The 15812-nt window shown below is 42.2% G+C and overlaps 1 non-coding gene across 1 annotated transcript; it reads left to right on the forward strand.

The window, feature by feature from the left end:
- The first annotated feature begins 5594 nt into the window (after positions 1-5594).
- On the forward strand, positions 5595-5701 carry LOC112998044 (small nucleolar RNA R71). Its single transcript, XR_003263066.1, has one exon. It is a non-coding gene; the product is annotated as a small nucleolar RNA R71 (small nucleolar RNA).
- The last annotated feature ends 10111 nt before the right edge of the window (positions 5702-15812 follow it).

The raw sequence follows: 15812 nt of genomic DNA on the forward strand, positions 1-15812 counted from the left end.
TGTTTTGAAGAAAGGTCGTCTCTCCCTGTCTTTCTGTCTCTCTCTGCTATCTTTTGTCCTCACCACTATTTGACACACTGCTCCCCTCTATATGGCGTAAACTCGGTAACTGATAGTGCAAGCAAAGTAAAGCAAGCACCCCCACTTTTTTTTTTAGGGGGGGGGGGTTCTCTAATCTGAATCTCCCTCTCCTAAAACTGAACTGTGCATTCTTCCATCACTGTTAAAATCTACTTTTTTGTCCTCCCACACCACCTCTATAAGTAGTTCCTGTTTAGTGCTTCACTACGAAAATCCACCTCCAAAGCTGTCTGTCTCTCTCTCTCCTTCATCTTCTACTTCCTTCTATTACTGTAATTCTCTCTCTCTTTTGAAGAGGTACATAGAAACATAAAAAGAAATGGTAAACATATCCAGAAAGAATGAAACAAACAATTAACCACTACCATCAGAGTAATCAAGAAAATCATTCTGCTGAGGCTATAAACTAGATATACTTCCTTGACCCCAGGCTTTCTTCACACGCTTAAGATTTTTCTGTGCAATTCCACTGCCAGCATCCCTGTAAGCAGTAGGTAACAGATCAATCATTGGCATGATTGTTGCATGATCAGCTACCACTGTACATCAGCTACCAGCAACTAGCTGCAATCTCCAGCATTGCACATCATATACCAGCAGCTACCTGCAATCTCCAGCACTGCACATCAAAATCTTAGTTAAATTAACACTACTGCCACACACAAACTGTAGCCATCCTAATTTCGTGACCAATATACCCAATTAATGACCAATACACACACAGACACACACACACACACATCCTAATTTCAAGACCAATATACCCAATTAATGACCAATACACACACAGACATGCACACACACACAGAGACACGCACACACACACACACACACGCGTGCGCGTGCGCACACACACACACACACACACACACATAGACACACACACAAACACACATGCGCACACACACACACACACACACACACACAGAAACATACACACACACTCTCTCTAGCAATTATGTTGCTAGTTCTACTTCTGTTGATCCCACAACAGATTCAAATTCCAACTCTAGTTCTCCTATCAATGCTGATTCTAGTCCTACTATTGAGCCTGTAGCTCCTATCTTTGAAGCTGGATCTACTTCTATGCAAGCTAATTCTCCTCAGCCATTAGATTAGTCTCCTTCTGAAAATTTCCATAGTACAACATTGAAAAATGTTGCTGCAGTTAATTCTCATCCTATGCACATCACATTGAAAAATTCCTCAGTCATTTTGAATTCTTTGAAAAGGGAGAAGGGAGACACAAAAGAATTCAAGCAGTTAGTCCTTTGTTCCTTTGGAAAAGGGAGAAGAGAGACACAAAAAGAATTCAGGAAATTAGTCCTTGTCGAATTCTTTTTGGCAAAGGGAGAAGAGAGACAGAAAAGAATTTAGGCGATTAGTCCTTCGTTCTTTTGGAAAAGGGAGAAGAGAGACACAAAAAGAATTCAAGCAGTTAGTCCTTGTCAAATTCTTTTTGGCAAAGCTCACCCCCATGACAAAAAACATGAAAATACAAAAAAAGGTCCTTACTACAAAAACTACTCAAAATGCCCCGAAATACAAGGCTAAGCTCACCTCCTTGAGGTGAGAAGCTAGAACTTAGCTACACACCCCCTATAATAGCTAAGCTCACCCCCATGAAAAAAAACATGAAAATACAAAAAAAGGTCCTTACTACAAAGACTACTCAAAATGCCCCGAAATACAAGGCTAAAACCCTATACTACTAGAATGGCCAACATACAAGGCCCAAACGAAGGAAAAACCTATTCTAATATTTACAAAGATAAGCGGGCTCATACTTAGCCCATGGGCTCGAAATCTACCCTAAGGCTCATGAGAACCCTAGGGCCTACCCTTGGATCTCTAGCCCAATCTACTTGGAGTCTTCTACCCAATGCCCTTGCGGGATAGGATTGCATCAACTGGAAGGTACCAGGGGCATTGCACAGGCCGAAAGGCATCCTCCTATAGGCAAAAGTGCCGAAGGGGCAGGTGAATGTGGTCTTTTCCTGATCCTCAGGTGCAATAGTGATTTGCATATAACCAGAAAAACCATCAAGGAAACAGTAGTGAGATTTACCTGCCAGGCGTTCAAGCATTTGGTCAATGAATGGCAGGGGAAAATGGTCCTTTTTGGTAACCTGGTTCAACCTCCTATAGTCGATGCAGACTCTCCAATTGTTCTACACCCGACTAGGAATCAACTCTTCCTTCTCATTTTTGATGACGGTAAGGCCGATTTTCTTCGGGACTACCTACACAGGACTCACCCATTGGTTGTCGGAGATAGGATAAATGATTCTAGCTTGCAAAAGCTTGGTTACCTCCTTCTTCACTACATCAAGAATCATTGGGTTGAGTCTTCTCCGTGGCTGTCTTACTGGTTTAGCTCCATCTTCTAAATTTATTCGATGCATACATGTGGATGGGCTAATATCAAGAATGTCCGCCAGGGTCCAGCCTATCGCCTTATTATGCTTCTTGAGAACAGATAACAACTTCTCCTCTTGCTCATCAGCAAAGGAGGCAGATATAATTACTGTAAAACTTTTGCTATCATCCAAGTAAGCATATTTTAAATTTGATGGCAGAGGCTTCAATTCTGGTGTGGGCGGCTGGATAGTGGTAGAAAGAGATGGTTTCTCAACCTGTACCTCATAAAGAAAGTCAGAAGTATGTGTACTTCATGAAACATGGTTAGTTCTATCTGACTTTATAAAATCAATCTCAAGAGGTAAAACATCACCAGACATGTAATCAATATCAAATTCAGATTCACTCTCAGCATCAAATTCAGACATATGATCAAGTACAAATTCAGATTCAATGCATGAAGAGTGACAGACATGCAGATTAGAATGAAGATCAGTCATGTATTCATCAACAATATGGTCAATTATTTCAACATGAAATACAAAAAGATCTTTAGATGGGTGTTTCATAGAATCAAGAATATTAAAATGAACAGTTATATCACCAAACTCCATAGATAGTGTGCCTGCATATACATCTATCTTAGTTCTAGCAGTTTTCATAAAAGGTCTGCCTATAATAATGGGAACTGATCCTTTAGAAAATCCCTCTTCCATATTTAAAATATAAAAATCAACTCACCAACTCTAACTAAGACATCCTCTATGAAACCAGCAGGATAGGCAACACTTCTATTAGCTAAATGAATTACCACACCAGTTAACTGCAAAGGACCTAGAGATATAGAATTAAAAATAGACAGAGGCATAACACTAATAGAAGCTCCTAAATCTAGCATGGTATTGTCAAACTTATTGTTCCCTATAATACAAGGTATGTTGAATGTACCTGATGGAAGCTTGCTTGTGGGGCTTCTATGGACGCTGGATCTTTGAGCTTCAATGGGGTCCTTTAATGGTGATTTTCCACCATGGAGATGCAGCGGAAGACAAAGGAAAGGACGTGAGAGGAGGCGCCATCCACTAGGGAATAAGCCATAGAAGAAGGAGCTTCACCACCAAGATGAGCCTTGGATAAGAAGATTGGAGAGGATGCTTCAATGGAGGAAAAGAAAGAGGGAGAGAAAGAGAGAGGGGGGAGCACGAAATTGAAGGAAGAAAAAGGGAGAGAAGTTGAACTTTGAGTTGTGTCTCACAAGACTCTCATTCATCAAAGTTACAACAAGTGTTACACATGCTTCTATTTATAGACTAGGTAGCTTCCTTGAGAAGATTTCTTGAGAAAACTTCCTTGAGAAGCTTCTTTGAGAAAACTTCCTTGAGAAGCTAAAGCTTAGCTACACACACCCCTCTCATAACTAAGCTCACCTCCTTGAGAAGCTTCCTTAAGAAGATTCCTAAAGAAGCTAGAGCTTAGCTACACATACCTCTCTAATAGCTAAGCTCACCTCCTTGAGATGAGAAGCTAGAACTTAGCTACACACCCCCTATAATAGCTAAGCTCACCCCCATGACAAAAAACATGAAAATACAAAAAAAGGTCCTTACTACAAAGACTACTCAAAATGCCCCGAAATACAAGGCTAAAACCCTATACTACTAGAATGGCCAAAATACAAGGCCCAAACGAAGGAAAAACCTATTCTAATATTTACAAAGATAAGCGGGCTCATACTTAGCCCATGGGCTCGAAATCTACCCTAAGGCTCATGAGAACCCTAGGGCCTACCCTTGGATCTCTAGCCCAATCTACTTGGAGTCTTCTACCCAATGCCCTTGCGGGATAGGATTGCATCAGTACCTGTATCTTTACATTTTTTAGGGATTTGGGGAACAGATTTACTAATCAATGCGGAGACATTTATGTCCTTACTAATTCTTTCACTTCCTTTAAGCTTCTGCTTATTAGTGCACAACTCCTTCAAGAATTTAGCATATCTTAGAATTTGCTTTATTGCATCCAGCAGAGGTATGTTTACCTCTACTTTCCTAAATGCTTCCAAGATCTCCTTCTCTGCCTCTTCCATTTTTTTGTTGGAAATTGCTCTTGGAGGGAATGGAAGAGGGATATGCTGCTTCTCTTTATATTCACCTGCATAGAAATTGTTAGGTAACTTACTCTTTTAATTTTTGTCTTCATCTTTTTCTGGAGTAGAGTGAGGTTGGGCAGGTTCATTTGCGGATGAGGAAGATGCTACTGGTTGAGGTCCTTGATGCTGCCTTCCTGACCTCAATGTAATGGCACTCACATTTTTGGGATTTTGGACAGATTGAGAAGGTAATTTATCATAATTCAGGGACTGTTGTTGATTTAACTGTGTAGCCAACTGTCCCATCTGATTAGTTAAGCTCTAAATGGAGGCTCTGGTCTCTTGTTGAAACTGCATGTTTTGCATAGTCATTTGCCTCACAAGTTCTTCAAGGGAAGGTTGTGGAGGGGCCTCAAATGTTTGCTATTTCTGGGGCTATTGCTGTTGTTGGATTGATGGAGGAACGTATGGTCTGCTTAGGCCAACAACATTTTGAAAATAAGGTTTTTGTTGTTGTTGCTGTTGTGAAGGGTTCGACCATCTAAGGTTGGGATGATTCCTCCATTCGGGATTGTACCTGTTGCTGGAGAGGTCATAATTATTCTGTTGTGGCTGATTTTGCTGTTGAGGTTGAGGAGGTCTGTTGTAGATGTTTGCAGCATAAGCTTCAGGCTGTTCAATTGCTTCAGATTGTTGCACAGAAAGACAAAGGTCTGTGTGGTGGTCGGTAGAGGAGCATAAACCATAGAGTCTGGCGACAGGTGCAGATTTTTGATTCATGGCCAGTTGGGTTACCAGGTTAACCAAGGCATCTAGTTTACCTTCAAGCTTCTTAGTCTCACCTGATGAAGATGAATTCGTGGCTACTTCATGCACTCCTCTAATGACAATGGCATCATTTCTGGCACTAAATTGTTGGGAGTTGGAAGTCATTTTCTCAATTAAATTTTTGGCTTCAGCAGGGGTCATTTCTCCAAGGGCTCCACCACTAGCAACATCTATCATACTTCTCTCCATGTTGCTGAGTCCTTCATAAAAATATTGGAGAAGAAGCTGCTCTGAAATCTGGTGGTGAGGGCAACTGGCACATAATTTTTTAAATCTCTCCCAGTATTCATATAGGCCCTCTCCACTGAGTTGTCTAATACCTGAAATATCCTTTCTGATGGTCGTGGTCCTGGAAGCAGGGAAATTTTTTTCCAAGAATACTCTCTTGAGGTCATCCTAGCTCATGATGGACCTTGGAGCAAGGTAATATAGCCAGTCCTTTTCCACTCCCTCTAAAGAATGAGGAAAGGCCTTTAGAAATATGTGATCCTCCTGGACATCTGGTGGTTTCGTGGTGGAGCAGACAATATGGAATTCTTTCAGATGCTTGTGTGGGTCTTCACCTGCAGCCAATTCCCTTAGAGTCCTCTCACGGGGTGGAGGGTGTGCCATGTTCTCAGAATATTCAAAATTATAATGCTCAAAATTACCAATATCAGAATGCTATGGGTCAGGATTAATAGATGTTGTCTTTGTACGGATAATCACTTGGGTATATCCGCCTGCCACTTGACGCATGGGTCAGGGTTAATAGATGTTGTCTTTGTACGGATAATCACTTGGGTATATCCGCCTGCCACCTGACGCATGGATCAGGATCAACAGATGTTGTCTTTGTACGAATAATCACTTGGGCATATCCGTTTGCCACCTATACAAATAATCACTTTAGAAAGGGCGCAGACGACCACATTGGTCTCCGCTTGTCAATCAGACTTGGGGTCTCCAAATGACGAGGTGCAGATAATGTAAGGAGTCTCTGCATGCTACCGGACTCACGAATCACGATAGCAGGATGGCATGGTCGACAAAAGCAGAGCCTTTGCTCCTACGTATCCTCAATTTGAGATGAGGAACGCAGACCTACGTAGTTCTTGCAAAATGTGTTGGATCAAGTGGCCTCAGAATAATTAAGAAGGGGGGTTGAATTAATTATACCTAAACCTTTACTAATTAAAAATTTACTCTTCTAAGGCTTTTACTTATGTTGTTAAGAGAATAAGGAGTAGAAGAAAAACTTAACCAAAAGTAAAAGCGGAAATTAAAATGCACAACGGAAAGTAAAAGAGTAGGGAAGAAGGAGACAAATACACAAGAGTTTTTATACTAGTTCGGCAACAACCCGTGCCTACATCAAGTCCCCAAGCGACCTGCGGTCCTTGAGATTTCTTTTCAACCTTGTAAAAATCCTTTTACAAGAAAAGATCCACAAGGGATGTACCCTTCCTTGTTCTCTTTGAACAACCTAGTGGATGTACCCTCCACTAGAACTGATCCACAAGAGATGTACCCTCTCTTGTTCTCAGTCAAACCCAAGTAGATGTACCCTCTACTTGTACCACAAAGGATGTACCCTCCAATGTGTTAAGACAAAGATCTCAGGCGGTTAAAACTTTGATACTTTGTGAATGGGGATACAAAAGAATTCTCAGGCGGTTAGTCCTTTGAAAACTTTGGTATATAAGGGAAAGGGAAGAATCAAAAGAATTCTCAGACTGTGTCGTTTTGAATTCTTTGGCAAGGGAGAAGGGAGACACAAAAGAATTCAGGCGGTTAGTCCTTTGTTCTTTTGGAAAAGGGAGAAGTGAGACACAAAAAGAATTCATGTGGTTAGTCCTTGGCGAATTCTTTTTGGCAAAGGGAGAAGGGAATGAAAAAGATGAATAGCACAAGTTTTGTTTTCAAGGTTTGGAAAAACCAAAAAACTTTGGAAAGCTTTTGGCACAAAGAAGAAGAAGAAGTTCAAAGAGATTCAAGGCTTGTAAAGGATTGTATAAGATTGATTGGATTGATATGTTAAAATGCAAAACAAAGGCTTGCTTTTATAGACTCTTCATGTCTGGTCAAGAGGACCATTTAGAAGAGTTATGACTTTTAGAAAAACTTAAAACCAATTTGAAAAATTCAAAAACCATTTGAAGAGTTACATCTTTTGATTTATTCAGAAACAATCACTGGTAATCGATTACCAAATCAGTGTAATCGATTACACAAAGCTTTTATGTGAAAGGATGTGACTCTTCACATTTGAATTTGAATTTCAACGTTCAAAGGCACTGGTAATCGATTACCAAAACATTGTAATCGATTCTAGCTTTTTTGAAATCAATTTGAACGTTGTAAATTCATTTGAAAACTTTTTCAAATTCATTTTACTACTGGTAATCGATTACCAGAGAATAAAAACTCTTTGGTAAAAATGTTTTGAGAAAAATCCATGTGCTACTCAGTTTTTGAAAAAACCTTTTCATACTTATCATGATTAAGTCTTCTCTTGATTCTTGAATTCAACTTTCCTCTTGAATCTTGAAGTGTTCTTGATTCTATCTTGAACATCTTGAACTCATTCTTTGGTTGACCGTTGAGCTTTTTGTCATCACCTTTGTTATCATCAAAACATCTTTGAATCAATCTTGATTCATCATGAAGCTTTGCTTCTACAAAAAGCGGTGTGAGACTAAAAAGTCTCGGTGTTCTTTCACTAAAATGCAAACATGCTTTAGTAAAGAAACAAAACCTCTGACAGATGAGAGCAATATATAATTTTTGGAGAAAAACAATGTGTCTATTGGGGAAGGAGAGTATGCTGATAAAATCTTCTCATAACCACAAATGATATTTTGGATAACAACATTTCATTTCTAAACAACCAATTAGAGGAAACATTGGGTCCAACTGAAATAGAAGAAAATCACTTAGAGTGTATAAACCTCACACATGCAAGTGTTTTATCCTAATTCCGAACCATAGATATGTCATGACTTGATTTTGCAAATCATTTCCTATCAAATCAAAGATTACATGCGTGATCATGGATCAATAGGACCTTTTTTGGGAATAGTGTTTTTGGTGGGAAATTTGGCTCTGAGTGTTTTGGCCTTTTCTTTTTCTATTTTTGTTTAGTGCGGGGCGAAAAAGTCGCCGGCGCACGGGATTATGGTTGGCAATCAAAGGGAGAGGACCACTTTAAGTCGTGGTTTCCTTTCTTTTCTTATTTGCTTGTGACAATTCTGTATTGTTCAAATATTGTTTGGTCCGAAGACTTTTCTGTATATTTCTTTTGTTTTCTTCCGATCTTCGATTTGGAATTTTTCTTTCTTTTCTGCTTTCTTCCAATCTTTGATTGGGAATTTCTTTTTTTGCTTTCTTCAGATTTTTGATCGGGAACTTTCTTTTTCTTTTTTTTTGTTTTCTTCCAAGGGCGAGGATGGACATTCTCACCCTGGGTCGTGGTTTATGGTGAGTTGGGAGTTTGGCTCAAGGCTTGTAGAACGACTGAACATGATATATGCCAGGGTGTTGGTTTGGCCAGTGGTTTAGGGATAAAGGAATGTCCCACATTATTTCCATGACACACATGCAACAATGATGATTTGGAAATTTTATGCAAAACTGGTCATGCATGCACCCATGTGGACACTCAAGCATCAAGTTTTTATGGTCATGTGACACTAGGGCTCAGGATTCATTTTCCCTATTTAAGTGAACCCAGTGTTTCCAAAACATGATCTTTTATCAATTCATGCATCCATCCGAGTCCATTTTGGGCGTTCGAAAAAATTTCACAACATTCACCCTTCAGGTGTAGACACATTTTCCTTAAAAACCCTTGTGTTTGATTGGTGACTCTTTCCAAAGAAAAGCTGGAGTCTATTTCTTTTCGAAAGCATGTTGGATTTTTTAGTTAACCAATTTTATTTTTTTTGTTCTTGCTTTTTTTTTTGTTTTTTGTTCTTGTTTTTTTTTTCCATGAGGTATTCTACTACCTAAACACATATATATTTTTTGTGAGGCATTTTGCTACCTAAACATATATATATATATATATATATATATATATATATATATATATATATATATATATATATATATATATATATATATATATATGTATGTATATTTTGTGAGGTATTACTACCTTCCCAGTTTGTGCTTGTTTATTTCAATTCCTAGGATTATGAGAACTAGGTGTGTCCAACTATGACTTAAGAAACAAAGGTGAACAAATAACAAGCAGAAATTTAAAAGGTACTAGGCTGCCTCCTAGTAGTGCTTCGTTAATGTCTTGGCCGGACGCGTGATGACGATTTGCCGATCATGGGCCCAGTACCTGCTCGTACCTGCCCGGGTGGTTGTCGCTACTAGTCGACCACGTGTCATAGGCAACATCCAGCCTTTGTAGATGAGTTGAGGTGGACTCTAGAGGTGGTGGCGGTGCATCTGTTGCCCATTGTTGGCCATCCCCAAGCTACTGTGATACCTTGCTCTGCGCCTTCCTGGAGGCATAGTACTTCTCAATGAAAGCCTTGTTAATAGGGGGCCTGATGACCCTGCTGAGGGCGACGGGCACTCCGTAGAATTGACAGAGGCTCGTAATCAAAAATCAATTGAGCCACATGCATACTTACCTATGTCATGATGGCATAAACCAGTTGACCCTTCGGCAGGGGGAGATCGAAGTTGAGGTGGTACGCATGATCTGCACTCATCTCGCTGTAGTGGTCTGGGCGAAATCTTGCCCTGGTATGCATAGTAGTTGTGCGATAGCCTCCTCGTCGAAGCTGGAGACCTGCCTCCTCCTCTGGTTGTGCTCCCACAGTTGGCCATTCTCTGAGATCAAGAGGGTGGCCAAGGAACTGATAAACGGAAATTACTGGTCCCTCACCTGGGAGCGAAAGTCTTGGTTAAGCATTAATGGCAGGGGACTTTGAGTTCTCTGTAGGCACGGATATCGAGCCCTCTGAAGGCGAGGAGGTGTAGCCCTCTGCAGGCGAGGAGGTGCAGCCCTCTACAGGCGAGGAGGTGCAGCCCTCTGATGGTAAGGACGTAAATCCCTTTGATGCCAAGAACATGCAGTCCTCTAAAGGCAAGGGCGTGTAGCCCTCTAAAAGCAAGGACATGTAGCCCTCTAAAGGCGAGGGCATGTAGCCCTCTAAAGTCGAGGACGTGTAGTCCTCTAAAGGCGAGGACGTGTAATCCTCCGAAGGTGAGAGTGTGTAGCCCTCTGATGGCGAGGGTGTGTAGCCCTCTGAAGGTGAGGACGTGTAGTGCTCTGAAGGCGAGGACGTGTATTCCTCTGAAGGCGAGGATGTGTTGTCCTCTGAAGGTGAGGATGTGCAGTCCTCCGAAGGTGAGGGTGTGTATCCCTCTGACGGCAAGGGCGTGTAGCCCTCTAAAGGCGAGGGAGTGTAGCCCTCTGAAAGCGAGGACATGTAGTCCTCTGAAGGCGAGGGTGTGTAGCCCTCTGAAGGTGAGGACGTGTAGTGCTCTAAAGGTGAGGACGTGTAGTCCTCTGAAGGCGAGGACGTGTAGTCTTCTGAAGGCGAGGGCGTGTTGTCCTCTAAAGGTGAGAACGTGTAGTCCTCCGAAGGTGAGGGCGTGTAGCCCTCTGAAAGCGAAGAGGCGTAGTCCTCTAAAGGCGAGGGCGTGTAGTCCTTTGAAGGCGAGGATGTGTAGCCCTCTGAAGGCGAGGATGTATGGTCCTCTAAAGGCAAGGACGTGCAACCCACTAAAGGTGAGGACGTGCATCCCTCTGAAGGCGAGGACGTACAGCCCTCTGAAGGCGAGGGCGTGTAGCCCTCTGAAGTCAAGGACGTGTAGCCCTCTGAAGTCGAGGACGTGTAGTCCTCTGATGGCGAGGATGTACAACCTTCTGAAGGCAAGGACGTGTAGCCCTCAAAAGGCGAGGATGTGTAGCCCTATGAAGGCAAGTACGTGTAGGCCTCTGTAGGCAAGGACCTATATTGCTCTGAAGGCGAGGGCGTGTAGCCCTCTGAAGGCGAGGACGTGTAGTCGTCTGTAGGTGAGGACGTGTAGTCCTCTGAAGGTGAGGGCGTGTAGCCCTCTGAAGGTGGCAGCGTGTAGCCTTCTGAAGGCGAGGGCGTGTAGTCCTCTGAAGGCGAAGGCGTGTAGCCCTCTGAAGGCGAGGACGCGTAGTCCTCTGAAGGGACGTGTAGTCCTCTGAAGGTGAGGGCGTGTAGCCCTATGAAGGCGAGGGCATGCATCCCTCTGAAGGGGAAGGCATGTAGCCCTCTGAAGGCGAGAGCGTGTAGCCCGCTAAAAGGGAAGGTGAGTAGCCCTCTGAGGGCGAGGACGTGTAGCCCTCAAGGGGTCCAACCTTATGAGAAAGCAAGAGATTGAATCATTGAGGGGGCCTCTCATCCCAAACTCAAAAGTTTGGACATTAGAATTACGAAATCTATGCAGTTAACATGTTTTTTGGGGATGCAGATGCATGCAACCTTTGTCTTGAAACATGGTAAATGTAGACTTTGTATGCAACAATACAATGTAATGGAAAGTTGTACAATGTTCATGACATTCTTTCACTATTATGTGATTTTTTATTTTGATTTTATTTTTTTTGGGAAACACAGATTAACCGTCCTTTTGAAAGTGGTGATAATTCATGCAACCTCATCATATATTTGCAAATCTCTTCGGGAACTCCCTCAGAGTGTATGTTCTGTTTGATTTAGTCACTTGACAATTTTGGAATGACGGCAATGGATCCGTTTAATCAATCCATTGAAATCCCACGGTTTGTCCCCCTCTTTTTTCGTTTAAAGACATCGACGAGTGAGAACTTTTGATCTGCCCCTAGGTTCGCTTGAGGCTCATGCACGGTGCCCCTCATTGCCCCAGTGTAGGGCTTTGAGGTATCAATCATTGTCTTGTTTCCACAACCTTGTAGCAAGGAAGAATGAAAGAAGCGGTTGATTCTCAAGAAACATTTGAAGGATTTTTTAGTTTGACGGCTTAAGTCAAATGACTCCTATTCTTGATAACTCACTTCTTTCTCAAAAAGACAAACTTTCAGGAATGATAAAATGAGGTCACATGAATGTCTATATTTTTACTTGAAAACACAGTCAATCAAATGCTTTTTTTTCTATTTTTTATTCTAAAACTTATTGTTTTGAACTTTACTCGTCGTTTTACGGCACCCCCACCAACGTGCAGGACGAGTAATCTCTGATTAAAAGATCTTGGAAGTCAAAAACTCAGGAACGCAAGTTGCTTGAGCAAACAAACCAATGGCTTACACTCACATTCCGGTGGAAGTTGAATAAGCAAAAATGTAATTGTGAGAGGATGAGAGAGACAAGGATGTCAAATTTATCCAAATTATTTAGCATTGTAACTGTGGTTTACAAGAATAGCATAAACTTGAAAATCCTAATGAGTCATTAGAGACATCTAGCAACAACCTTCAAATTGCCCCATGTGTGGCATCACTTGTGAATGTCAAGATTCATAAGCGATTCTCCTCAAATTTCAACCAGCCTGCATCAATTAGACCTTGCACCTTATGCTTTAGGGTCCTACAATGCTCAATGGAATGCCTCGGGGCCCCTCCATGATAAGCACATGTTGCATTCGAGTCGTATCCTCAGAAAAATGGAGGTTGAGGAACCTTGGCTGGGGTTATGGAAACCATTGAACTATCCAGTAGATATAGGAGCAAGTCAGCATAGGACACCGAAATTGGGGTGAATTCTATAGGTTTTTTCGCTGCAAAATTCATTTCTTGGGGTGTGTTTTGGTCGTGCAGTAGGTAGGCCTTGCGGCTAATTTAGGGACAACCTTTGTGGATGATTAGGTGGTGGGTAATGAGAAGGGCTGATACTGGCTGAGTAATGACATTGTTTGGCTGATGGGAAATTTGGCCGTGTAGGAATGGCAGTCACAGCAAGGGTTTCTCCCTCATTCTCATCCTCTTCATTTGCCCCAATTTTCTCATTCATCAAAGCAAGATGATCAAATTTGCCTCTTTTCAGACCCACTTTGATCCTTTCACTGGCGAAAACTAAATTAGCAAAGCTTGAAGGTGTGTAGCCCACCATTTTTTCATAGTAGAGTACTGGTAATGTGTCTACTATCACTGTTATCATCTCCCTTTCCATCATTGGGGGTGCCACTTGGGCTACCAGATCCCTCCACCTTTGGGCGTATTCTTTGAAGGATTCATGCCCCTTTTTACCCATGTTCTGCAGTTGCATCCTATCCAGAACCATATCAAAATTGTACTGATACTGCCTAACGAAGGCAACCATTAGGTCCTTCCAAGAATGGACTCGGAAGGTTCCAAGTTAGTATACCAGGTGGCAGTTGCCCCAATAAGACTTTCTTGGAAGAAATGTATCAGCAGTTTCTCATCTTTTGCGAATGCCCCCATCTTCCGACAATACATCTTTAGATGGTTCTTGGGGCAAGTAGTTCCTTGTACTTATCGAACTCCGACACCTTGAACTTTGGAGGGATGATGACATAAGGCACTAGGCACAATTCTGCCATGTCAGCAAAGGCATAATCTCCGCTATAGCCTTTCCTCTATCCGATCCAACTTTCCCTCTTCATCCATAGCAGGAGGGGCTCTTCCCACATCAAAATGCAAGGGTTGCGGTTATGAGCGAAAATGAGGGCCCTTCGAAGTGTTTGGCAGGGGTATACCACCAACTGCTTGCCCTTTAGTGGCATATCCAAGGCAAGGCTCGAAGTCGGCTAGATTGTGGTGAGGCATTTCATGTGTCTCCCCCATGGGTCGAGAGACATGTGCATGATCAGATTGAGGTTGTTGGCTCTCAATGAGTATAGGAGTGGAGTTATTAACATTCTCATTGGGTGGAGTATAGTTTAGAGGCAAACCATATGGTGGGAAAACCTACTTGTTCTGGACATGCACAAAATGGGGGTCGCCCGTATTCGCGGTTGGATGATTTATTAGGTTGAGGCCAGATGGGGGAGTCAGGTCCACCCCAAAAACAGCGCTGACAGTGGCAACTGTAGCCGCATTGACCTCCATTATCTTCTTCATGCTCATCATGGCCTCCATCATTGTGGCCATCTATTCTTTCATGGTCTCCATGTCAGCCTTCATCCGCTCTTGCACCTCGTCTACTTCAGCCATTACTCCAGCTCTAGCATGCGTTCGATAAGGGTGTCGTAAAGTGCATTATTCCCTTATGATAACAATGATTAAAGTTTGGTTTTTAGGGAAAGAATGCAATGAGCAATGCAACTAATGAAAAGCACGGATGTATACGAATGATGCATTGTTTGAGCTTTATCGTGACTTTCTTTGTTTTGCAGAGGAAAATGCAAGGATCATGCATAAGCAAACATGAAAATAAATGGTGTGTAAAAAACATATTAGATGTAGATGCATGGTGAAGAAATGACTTATGGAAAATGCAATGCATGAAATGATAACTGACAAATTCAGGAATGATATGTCCATTACGATGCCATGAAGAGATGCTTATGAGATGCATGATATGAATGCATTTATGGACACAAGAGCCCAAAAAATCATCTCTTCTTACTTGCGCATTTGGGGGCGTAGTGCCCCATGTGTGCAGTTAAGAAGGTGATATGGACCTTCCGACTTCCCATGACAAAAGATGGGACCAACATACAACGCATGCTTGACGACATGATGCAGACGCGCAAAAGAACAACACGGGGATGTACACAGTATGGCAATATCCACAAATAATCATACAGCAAAGGCGTACATGACATTTAGGTTATATGCATGGCAGTGTTTAAAAGGCACGCAGCGTGTTCGCTTCGTGCCCCTATTTTAGGGACCTAAACGGGAGGAACTAAAAGGCTTTTAGTGATAATTCCCAAGGTGGTCATATCTCTCTTGATGGTTTCTAGAGGTATCATCCCCTTCGAAAAAACATATTGCAGCAGTAAGGACAACCAGCAACAATATGTTATCAAAGAGAAAAACTCTAAATGAGGGTTCACTGTTATCAAGTAAGTCGGAGACCCAGCATGACCACAGATTCACCTCCACTCCTTATGTTCCCATGGACCCAGGTATAGGGCCCCTTTTCAACTCACCGTGTGTGCCAAAAGTGCTGGTGTTTGTGTGCATCAAATGAATGATTATCTATCTCATCCATACATTTCAAAAACACACTAAAAGCATCAAAGAGTTATATACAAGAACGTGAGAGAGATAAAGGGGAAGTCAAGATATTGCACAAGTTTAGAAGGCCTAACTCTCTAAAAATAGTCCCCAGTGGAGTCGCCAACTGTCGCAACCTATCCTTCGACGGGAGGGCAACGCGGGGCTCACTGGTGCGTCTTCCAAGGTAGGAAGGCGCGCGGAGTCTCAACCAACGTCTATTCAAGGAAAACGTTGGAAAAACCAAGATGCGGCCTACGAACTTTAAGTGTGAAGGTTCAAGAGTTCTATTTACGCACGGAGAAGATATTA

Source organism: Glycine max, chromosome 1 (genome assembly GCF_000004515.6).
Source record: "Glycine max cultivar Williams 82 chromosome 1, Glycine_max_v4.0, whole genome shotgun sequence".
NCBI classification, from domain to species: domain Eukaryota; kingdom Viridiplantae; phylum Streptophyta; class Magnoliopsida; order Fabales; family Fabaceae; genus Glycine; species Glycine max.